Below are 11,719 nucleotides of genomic sequence, written 5' to 3'. Positions count from 1 at the left end.
GGGAATCCATTAGGCCTTAAAAATAAAAATAGGGGAATAATAAGGGAGGGGGTAGAAAGGGAAGTAAATCAAGGGAGGGGACAAGGGTTACTAGCATAAAGCAAACCACTGGTTTAAAAGGAAATAGTGTAAGAAGAAGGGGTAGAACTAGGAGAGGATACCAAAAGGTTGGAGAATACAGATCTGATAATTATAACTCTGAATGTGAATGGGAAGAACTTGCCCAAGAAAAGGAAGCAAATAGCAGAGTGGATTAGAAACCAAAATCATACCATATGTTGTCTACAAGAAACACATATGAGGATCGTGGACATACACAAGGTAAAGGGCTTGAGCAAAATCTTTTGGGCTTCAAATGAGAAAAAGAAGGCAGGAGTGGTGATCATGATTTCTGACAAAGCCAAAATAAAAATAGATATGATTAAAAAAGACAGGGAAGGTCATTACATCCTGATAAAAGGCAGTATAGACAATGAGGAAATTACATTGCTCAATACGTATGCACCAAATGGCATAGCATCCAAATTCATAAAGGAGAAACTGGCAGATCTCAAGAAGGAAATAAATAGCAAAACCATACTACTGGGAGATCTAAATATTCGTCTTTCAGATCTAGATAAATCAAACCAAAAAAATAAATAAGAAAGAGGTAAGAGAGGTGAATGAAGCCCTAGAAAAATTAGATTTAATAGATATGTGGAGAAAAATAAATAGGGACAACAAGGAATACACCTTTTCAGCTACACATGGTACATTCACAAAGATTGACCATGTAATAGGACACAAAAAAAACATTGCAAACAAATGCAAAAGAGCAGAAATTATAAATGTAACCTTCTCACATCATAATGTAATAAAAATAATAATTAGTAAGAGTACCTGGATAGGCAAATAAAAAACTAATTGGAAATTAAATAATATGATTCTCCAAATCAGTTAGTGAAAGAAAAAAATCATAGAAAAAATCAACAATTTCATTGAAGAGAATGAAAATGATGAGACATCCTACCAAACTCTGTGGGATGCAACTAAGGCAGTACTCAGGCGAAAATTTATATCCTTGAGGGCATATATTTACAAATTAGGGAGGGCAGAGATTAATGAATTGGGCATGCAACTTAAAAAACTAGAAAACTAGCAAATTAAAAATCCCCAGATGAAAACTAAATTAGAAATACTAAAAATTAAGGGAGAAATTAATAAAATTGAAAGTAAAAGAACTATTGAATTAATAAATAAGTCTAGAAGCTAGTATTTTGAAAAAACAGATAAAATAGACGAAGTACTGGTCAATCCAAAAAAAAAGGAAAGAAGAAAACCAAATTGACAGTATCAAAGATGAAAAGGGAGACCTCACCTCTAATGAAGGGGAAATTAAGGCAATCATTAAGCACTATTTCGCCCAATTATATGGCAACAAATATAACAATTTAGGAGATATGGTTGAATATCTACAAAAATATAAATTGCCTAGATTAACAGCAGAAGAAATAGAATACCTAAATAATCCCATATCAGAAAAAGAAATTGAATAAGCCATCAAAAAACTCCCTAAGAAAAAATCACCAGGGCCTGATGGATTCACAAGTGAATTCTATCAGACATTCAAAGAGCAACTAATCCCAATACTATACAAGTTATTTGATATAATAAGGAAAGAAGGAGTTCTATCAAATTCCTTCTGAGACACAAATATGGTACTGATTCCAAAGCCAGGTAGATCAAAAACAGAGAAAGAAAACTACAGAACAATCTCCCTAATGAACATAGATGCAAAAATCTTAAATAGAATACTAGCAAAGAGACTCCAGCAAGTGATCAAGAGGATCATCCACCATGATCAGGTGGGATTTATACCAGGAATGCAAGGATAGTTCAACATTAGGAAAACCATCCACATAATTGACCATATCAACAGACTAACAAATAAAAATCACATGATTATCTCAATAGAGGCTGAAAAAGCCTTTGACAAAATACAGCACACATTCCTATTGAAACCACTGGAAAGTATATGAATAGAAGGACCTTTCCTAAAAATAATAAACAGTATATACCTAAAACCATCAACAAGCATCATATGCAATGGGGATAAATTAAAAGCCTTCCCAGTAAGATCAGGAGTGAAACAAGGATGCCCGTTATCACCTCTATTATTTAACATTCTAGTGAAACACTACAGTATCAATTAGAGAAGAAAAAGATATTGAAGGTATCAAAATAGGCAACCCTCGAGGAGACTAAGCTATCACTCTTTGCAGATGATATGATGGTCTACTTAAAAATCCTAGAGAATCAACTAAGAAGCTTGTAGAAATAATCAACAATTTTAGCAGAGTTGCAGGATACAAAATAAATGCACATAAATCATCAGCATTTCTACATATTTCTGACACATCACAGCAGTAAGAGGTAGTAATGGAAACACCATTTAAAATCACCCTAGACAATATAAAATACTTAGGAATCTATTTACCAAAACAAACACAGGAATTATATGAAAACAACTACAAAACACTTTGCAAACAATTAGAACTGGATCTAAGCAACTGGAAAAAAATTGATTGCACATGGTTAGGACAAGCTAACATAATAAAAATGACCATTCTACACAAATTAATCTACCTATTTTTTTACTGAATTAGGAAAAACTATAACAAAGTTGATCTGGAATAAGAAAAGATCAAGAATGTCAAGGGAAATAAATGTGAAGGAAGAGGGCCTAGCAGTACCAGATATTAAAGTGTACTATAAAGCAGCAGTCATCAAAAAGGTATGGTACTGGCTAAGAGACAGAAGGGACGATCAGTGGAATAGACTTGGGGTAAGTGACATCAGCAAGACAGTGCATGATAAACCCAAAGTGCTCAACTTTGGGGACAAAAATCCACTATTTGACAAAAACTGTTGGGAAATTTGGAAAACAATATGGGAGAGATTTGGTTTAGATCAACATCTCACAGCCTACACCAAGATAAATTCAGAATGCGTGAATGACTTAAATATAAAGAGGGAAACTATAAATATTTAAGAGAACACAAAATAATATACTTGTTAGATCTCTCAGAAAGGAAAGATTTTAAAACCAAGCAAGAGTTAGAGAAAATTGCAAAATAGGCAATTTTCAGATAAAGAAATCAAAAATATCAATAAGCACATGAGAAAGTGTATAATTAGTAATTAGAGAAATGCAAATCAAAACAATTCTGAGGTATGTAATGGAGGATTAATAAGAATGTAATCTAAATGCTTTTGTGGGTTCACACTGGGTTGAAGGAGAGACAGGAATGTCTGATGGTCTGGACCAAACAGGATAGGAAGACCAGGGCTTACTGCAAGCTATTAACTGTCACAAGAATGTAGTTTGGCCAACAGTCACTTAGCTCACCTAGGTTAGGGCCTATGTAAACATCAGGCAACAGGTAAAAGTTGTAACATTTTTAATTGATTAAACAAATAAACAAGAACGGGCATTAGGGATTCTACTTTTAACAACTAAGGACAAACCACAAGGTCAAGGGAGGGACTTAATTATACTATTCTATTGACCTGAGCCAGGCAGGGTGCAAAGGAAGCAGTATTGAAGTCACATGGAAAAGGTCCTCCAAACCTGGTTCCAGCCAGCTATAATCAGCTCAGCTAAAGGGCCTGAGGATGGCTTTCAATTGGGATCAGTAAATCCAAGGATGGTCTCAGGATCTTAGGAGCCAACTCCACCAGGACAGGTGATCTAAGGTACCCAGGTAGGGAGAGAAAGTTTGCAATGCTGTCCACCAGATCACAAACCACTTCCCCACTTGGTGCTGCTCTGCAGGTCTGTTGTCCACTGCTGAAAGCCTCCACCTCTCTCAAGATCCCAGGGAATCTGGATGCAGTTTTCCCTAACTCTGAGTTCTTCTAGGGTTAACAACAATTATGTCCCCAACCACTATGGAGTCTCTCTCAGGGAGTAAGAAGCACACTCCCTGCTTCTTCATTCCATCTTGGAATCCTCCAGCCTTCCTGCTAGGTCCAATACTAATACTAAATTAATAACTAAATAACCCTCATAACAGGTATCACCTCACACCTAGCAGATTGGCTAAAATGATAGAAGGGGAGAGTAATGAATGTTGGAGGGGATGTGGCAAAATTGGGACATTAATGCATTGCTGGTGGAGTTGTGAACTGATCCAACCTTTCTGGATGGCAATTTGGAACTATGCTCAAAGGGCTATAAAAGGATGCCTGCCCTTTGATCCAGCCATACCATTATTGGGTCTGTACCACAGAGAGATCATAGATAAACAAAGTTGTACAAAAATATTTATAGCCACGCTTTTTGTGGTGGCAAAAAACTGGAAGCTGAAGGTATGTCCTTCAATTGGGCAATGGCTGAACAAATTGTGGTATGTGCTGGTGATGGAATACTACTGTGCTCAAAAAAATAATAAACCGGAGGAATTCCATGTGAACTGGAAAGACCTCCAGGAATTGATGCAGAATGAAAGGAGCAGAGCCAGAAGAACATTGTACACAGAGACACTGTGGTAAAATAGAATATAATGGATGTCTGTACTAGCAGCAATGCAATGACCCAGGACAATTCTGAGGGACTTATGGAAAAGAATGCTACCCACATTCAGAGGAAGATCTGTAGGGGTCGAAACACAGAAGAAAAACAGCTGCTTGAACACATGGGTTGAGGCAGTCATGACTGGGGACGTAGAACTGAAACTACCACACCGATGCAACTATCAACAATTTGGAAATAGGTCTTGATCAATGACACATGTTAAAACCAGTGGAAATGTGCATTGACTACGGTGGGGGGAGATGGGTGGGTGAAGGGTAAAGTAGGAGCATGAATCATGTAACCATGTTAACTTTTCTAAAAAATAAATGTTATTAAATATTAAAAAAAAGAAGTTTCAATAACTCCCTGCTACTTCCAGGACCAAATAAAAAGTCTCTATTTGACATTTATAAATAAATAAACAAATATTTTAAATTATATAGAATATACATTTATATATTATAACACATAAATTATTAAATATGTAACATTAAATATATAAATATATATTCATAACCTGACCCCTTTTCCAGATTTCTTTTCTTCCCTCCAAATCAAAGATAAGATCCAGTGGCCTGCACTCATTGTTGAAACTCTTCTTTAGGCCTTTGCATTTGCTGCCCATACACATGGAATAATCTGCCTCCCATTTCTTCCTTCCAGATTCTGCTCAATCCCAGGAGTCTGCAAGAGGCCTTTCCTAGTCAGGTACTTTTCTCCCTTTGATTACTGTCCATCTTCTCTGCATATATTTATATGTACCTAGTTATATTTTGTTTCCTCCATTAAATCTATGTATGTTCTTCAAAGGAAGGACTGATTCCCCCCCACACACACACACACTTTTTTTTGTATCTCTAGTTCTTTGTACAAAGTCTGGTGTTAAATAGTGCTTCTTGGCTGATTGACAGTAGAATTCAAAATTGGTTATATTAGGGGGCAGCTGGGTAGCTCAGTGGATTGAGAGTCAGGCCTAGAGACGGGAGGTCCTAGGTTCACATCCGGCCTCAGACACTTTCCAGCTGTGTGACCCTGGGAAAGTCATTTGACCCCCATTGCCCACCCTTACCACTCTTCCACCAAGGATCCAATACGCAGAAGTTAAGGGTTTAAAAAAATGGTTATATTAAAAGAAAACTTTTCACACATGGAAAATAAAATTAATATCTGTGCTAGATTAATTTCAGGGCTATCTACTCACTCCAAAAGAAAAAGAATGCAAACAAATAAAAAACCACCTTCATCATTGGAGAAAAAAAAATCTGTTCCAGGATGACAAGTTCACTTTAAGTATTCAGCACATAAATACACATGGTGCCAACAACTCAATCTTTCTGTGAGTCAGCTACAAATTTTATGTACAAAAGGTGAAAGAGGGTCAAAATTTCTGATAGAAAATCTCAAGAGAGAGCTCAGGAAACTAGAAGTGGAGTATTTCTTTTCTATTTAGGTTTCTTTTCTCTTTAGATAATTCTCTGAGAAATGAATTTTAATTTGATCAATATTGTCCTAATACACAGGTGAAGGACATGTCTTCCCCTTTTGGAAACCATTAGACACACTCTAATGTACTATACCAGGGACTGATTAAGCAATAATTACTGTAGGCTTTAAAGATAGGGTAATGGCTAAAACAAAGTTTGTTTATCTTATCCAATACCATAACTTAGTTATAATGAATAACAAGGATATGTAGGAAAACCCATGTTTTCTGTGAAGATGCTATTTGAAGTCTTTAAAATGCTAAAAGTCATAATTTAAAAGCTGCTTTTATATTTTGTAAAGGCAAACAACACTATTTCTAAAACTGGTAACTATAGTTTTGGTGTAGAAATAAGATATTGGTTTTATAATTACAAAAAAATTGATGGAGTACTGGGCAGTAGGGTATATACACCATTCAGATAAGATAATGAGATTAGATTGTCTCAAGGACGTTATACTCTAGAAGGGAGATAAGACAACACAGAAAGGTATAATATGCAATAGCATATGATAAAGGCAAACCCATCATCTATGTGAAGCCTGTCAGGGAAATGTTATTCTTTATCTTTTTTTTAATAACAGAATTTATTTATGAATGCCCAACGCCCTCCATCCCCTTCCCACATCATAGAAGACATCATCACACAGACAGATTTGTATATGTAAATTATGTCTTTCATGGTTCCACTTTTCAGTTCATTTTCTCAATTTCCAGTTCTTTGCCACCACAAAGAGAGCTGCTATAAATATATTTTGGAATATAGTTTCCTTCCCTTTTTTCCTTTATCTTCTTGGGTAACAGACCCAGAAGAAGTATTGCTGGATCTAAGGGTATACACAGCTTTATAACTCTTTGGTTGCAATTTGGTTCCAAATTGCTCTCCAAAATCAATTCATAGCTTCACCAACTAAGTATATTATTGTCCTCACTTTTTTCATATGACCTTCACCATTTGTCATTTTGCCCTTTTGTGATTTTAGCCAATCTGATGGTGTGAGATGATATCTCAGAATTGTTTGGGGAAATGTCATTTTAACCAGGAAGATGAAGGATGACTTCATAGGGATGTAGTGCTTGCACTGGTTAGGAATTCCACCAGGGAAAACAGGGTATGGAGGACTAGAAAATAGTTGAGAAAAGGCTTTGAAATGTGTGATAGAGGACGAGGATCACAAAGTAGGCTTCCAGAGATCAAGAGTAATAGCACAGGGTATCCAAGCTGATCATAGTCTTGGTCTCCCTTGAAAACCACCATCACCTCTGACAATTCCAGAGGGGTACTCAGAGCTTCTGGTAAGGACAGTCAAGGGCTGATCTTATGGTTAGCCTCTAAAGCAGTCCGAGCAACTAGGGAAGAGACCATGAACTCATTGCCCAGTACTGACTGGCTAGGTCAGCAGGGCAAGAAGCCAAAAACTGAACAAAAATCATCTCTGTATCCAAGTCAATAGGATATAGTCTTCCATAGGGGTTGGGAACCTAGACTTAAGAGTCCAACATTATGAGCTAAGCCTGCAGTGCAAGACCCCCAGAGCTGATCTTGGATTTCTTCTCAGCCCAGACAAGTAACTTAGGGATTAGAGTATTCAGCACACACAGTATATTTTTGTACATTTTGATTATCTTAAAAGGATCTAAAAAGCTCTCTTTGTGGTGACAAAGAATTGTATTGGGGAATGGCTGAACAAATTATGATATATGATTGTGATGGATTGCTATGTGCCATAAGAAATGGTGAGTAGACTGATTTAAAAAAAACTTTGAAAGGACTACATGAAATAATGAAGAGTGAAATGACAGTCAAGGGAAAAAGGAAAAGGAGAGGGGGAAAAGATAAACTATGGAAGAAAAGGGGATGAAATAGTACACATTATCTCATGTAACTAAGGGTATGAGTGAAAATCTACACAAACGAGGAAGAGATGAATAGGGGAGAAGTATGAATTAATTAAATGCCACTTTGAAATGATGCAGACTGAAGAGAGGAAAACTAAAATTACAGTACATATTATAGTAATACCATTGTACAAATGATCAATTTTGGGAGACTTAAGAAGTATAATCAAAGCAACTATCAATCATGATTGAAGAGGATTAGTGATTTATGATGTTGTTCATCTTTTGGTGTAGTGGTGATGACATGTATAGTGAGACCTGCATTTTTATTTTTTTATTTTAAATTTACTTATTTATTTTAATTTTGAATATTTTCCTATAGTTACTTTTCATGTTCTTTCCCTCTCCCCCAAACTTCTCCACCCCCACCCCCATAGCTTACAATTCCACTTGGTTTTACATGTATCATTAAGACTTAATTCCATATTATTGATAATTGGACTAGAGTTATTGTTTAGTGTCTACATCCCCGATAATATCCCATCAGCCCATGTGTTCAAGCAGTTGTTTTTTCTTATATGTTTCCACTCCTGTAGTTCTTCCTCTGAATGTGGATAGCGCTCTTTTCCACAAATCCCTCAGAAGTGTCCTGGGTCATTGCATGGCTACTAGTACAGAAGTCCATTACATTCAATTTTACTATAGAGTATACCTCTGTGTACAATGTTCTCCTGGATCTTCTCCTTTCATTCTGCATCAATTCCTGGAGGGCATTCCAGGTCACATGGAATTCCTCCAGTTCATTATTACTTTGAGCACAATAGTATTCCATCACCAACAGATGCCCCAATTTGTTCAGCCATTCCCCAATGAAAGGGCATCCCCTCATTTTCAAGATTTTGCCACCACAAAAAGCACAGCTATAAATATTTTCGTACAACTCTGTTTATCTATGATCTCTTTGGGGTACAAACCCAGCAATGCTATGGCTGGATCGAAGGGCAGGCAGTCTTTTATCACTCTTTGGGCATAGTTCCAAATTGCCATCCAGAATGGTTAGATCAGTTCACAACTCCACCAGCAGTATATTAATATCCCAATTTTGCCACATCCCCTCCAACATTCATTACTCTCCCCTTCTATCATTTTAGCCAATGTGCTAGGTATGAGGTGGTACCTCACAGTTGTTTTGATTTGCATTTCTCTAATTATTAGAGATTTAGAAAACTTTCTCATGATAGTTTTAATTTCATAATTTGAAAATTGCCTATTCATTTTCCTTGCCCATTTATCAATTGCAAAATGGCTTGTTTTTTTGTACAATTGATTTAGCTCCTTATATATTGGAGTAATTAGACTTTTGTCAGAGTTTTTTGTTACGAAGATTTTTTCCCAATTTATTCCTTCCCTTCTGATTTTGGTTGCATTGTTTTTGTTGTACAAAACCTTTTTAATTTAGCATAATAAAAATTATTTATTTTACATTTTGTAATTTTTTCTAACTTTTGCTGTGTTTTAAAATCTTTCCTTTCCCAGAGATCTGACAAGTATACTATTCTGTGTTTACCTAATTTATTTATAGTTTCCTTCTTTATATTCAAGTTATTCACCCATTCTGAATTTCTATTTGTTTAGGGTGTGAGATGTTGATCTAAACCTAATCTCTCACATATTGTTTTCCAAATTTCCAAACAGTTTTTGTCAAATAGTAAATTTTTGTCCCAAAAGTTGGGCTCTTTATGTTTATCATACACTGTCTTGCTGATGTCACTTACCCCAAGTCTATTCCAATGATCCTTCCTTCTGTCTCTTAGCCAGTACCATATAATTTTGATAACCGCTGTTTTAAATTATAATTTAATATCTGGTACTGCTAGGCCACCTTCCTTCATGTATTTTTTCAGCTATGTATTTCCTATTAAAGCTTTCTTCCTCTCCTTCTTAGAATAGTATTCATCCCCTCCCCTTTCCATGCTCTCTTTGTGTGATATAGATTATCCTATTTTTCTTATTCCTTCAAGTTTCTCTTGGTGCCATCTTCTATTCCCCTCTTTTTTTCATATTGTCTTAGACCAGTGATTGGCAAACTATTCTCCATAGGCCAGATCCAGGCTGCACTTTGCCCATCATTTCCTTAAGCAATACCCTAATCACTAAGCCCCCAAATCCAGATATATTGATTAGCTAATTGCTTAAGGCAGTGTTGGGCAAATTATGCCTGGATCTGGCCCATGGGGAATAGTTTGCCCATCACTGTCTTAGACTATTTAGTACTCCAACCTCTCCCACTAAAAAATTCTTCTAATTATTATAATAGTGAATACAATTTTTGAGAATTATACATAACATTTCTCCATATAGGAATACAAATAATTTGATCTTATTGAAGCCCTTATAAAAGCAAATTTAAAAATAAAATTCCCCCCCCCCCTTTCTCATTTACCTTTTCATGCTTCTTTTGATATTTGTGGTTGGATATAAAACTTTCCATTTAGTTCTGGTCTCTTTTTTACAAATACTTGGAACTCCTCTAACTTGTTGAATGCCATACTTCCCCTGGAAGTATATAATTAGTTTTGATGGGTAGATGATCCTTGGTTGTAATTCTCTTGCTTTTCTGAATATCATATTCCAAGTCTCATGGTCTTTTAGTTTGGAGGCTGGCAGATCCTGTGTAATCCTTAGTGGTGTTCCTTGATATTTGAATTGTCTCTTTCTGGCTTCTTGTAATATTTTTTCCTTATCTTTGAAACTCTGGAGTTTGGCAATTATATTCCTGGGGGTTGACTTTTGAGGGTTTAGTATATTTTCAATGTCTATTTTGCCCTCTTGTTGAGAACATCAGGACAATATTCTTGGATAATTTCTTGTATTATGGTGTCCAAATTTCTGTTAATTTCTGATTTTTCAGGAAGACCAATGATTCTCAAATTGTCTCTTCTAGACCTCCTTTTTGATCTGTCATTCTCTCTGTGAGATATTTCATGTTTCCTTGTATTTTATTATTCTTTTGACTTTACTTTATTAGTTCTTACTGTCTTGCAAGTTCATTGGTTTCTACTTGCCCAATTCTGGTGTTTAGAGACTGGTTTTCTGCTATAATCTTTTGGTTTTCCTTTTCGATTTGGTCTATCCTGTTTTTCATGATTTCCTTCTGTGTAATTTGGGTATCCAACTTGCTTATCATTTCATTTGATATGGGGGCATCTTTCTCCAGTTGGGAGTTTCTGTCTTTTAAAACTATTAATTTCCTTTTGAGCCATTTCCTGCTTTTTTTGCCAAATCTTTTCCATCTTTTTCTTGATCTCAGACTTGAAATCTTCAAGAGCTTTTGACCAATTTTCATTTTGGGGGGAAGGTTTGGATGTGTTTACTTGTTTGTCCTCCTCTGCTATCTGCTCTGTGGTCTGGATTTTTTTCTGTGTAAAAGTTATTGAGTGTTAATGCTTTTCTTTTATTCTTTCTGTTAGTTAATTCATAGGCATTGCTTGCCATTATTATGCTGTTTTTTCCTTCTCAGTCAGAAGTCCAAGTGAGGTGGGAAGGCTCTCTGTTTATAGAGCAGTTTTTGCCTGAGGCTACTTCATGAGTCACAGCTCAGAACCACCCTTGTCAGCTCAACCTCAAGGCCAAGGTCTGAGCTCTTTAGGCTCCTGGGATCTCAATTCTAGCTGTTCTCAGAGGCAAGCCTCTGGTGGTCCCAGTTAGCTGCCAAAAACCCAGTATTTCCCATTGCTTGCTCCTGAACCTGAGATTTTTTCCCCTCTGACTCAGCATGCTGATTCCATGGTCTGTTGCCCCTCACAGCTCCATCCCATCTTCCAAGGTCTGCATTCTTTGGC

The sequence above is a fragment of the Gracilinanus agilis genome, chromosome 3 (genome assembly GCF_016433145.1).
Source record: "Gracilinanus agilis isolate LMUSP501 chromosome 3, AgileGrace, whole genome shotgun sequence".
NCBI lineage: Eukaryota > Metazoa > Chordata > Mammalia > Didelphimorphia > Didelphidae > Gracilinanus > Gracilinanus agilis.
Note: the sequence above shows the minus strand (reverse complement) of the source record.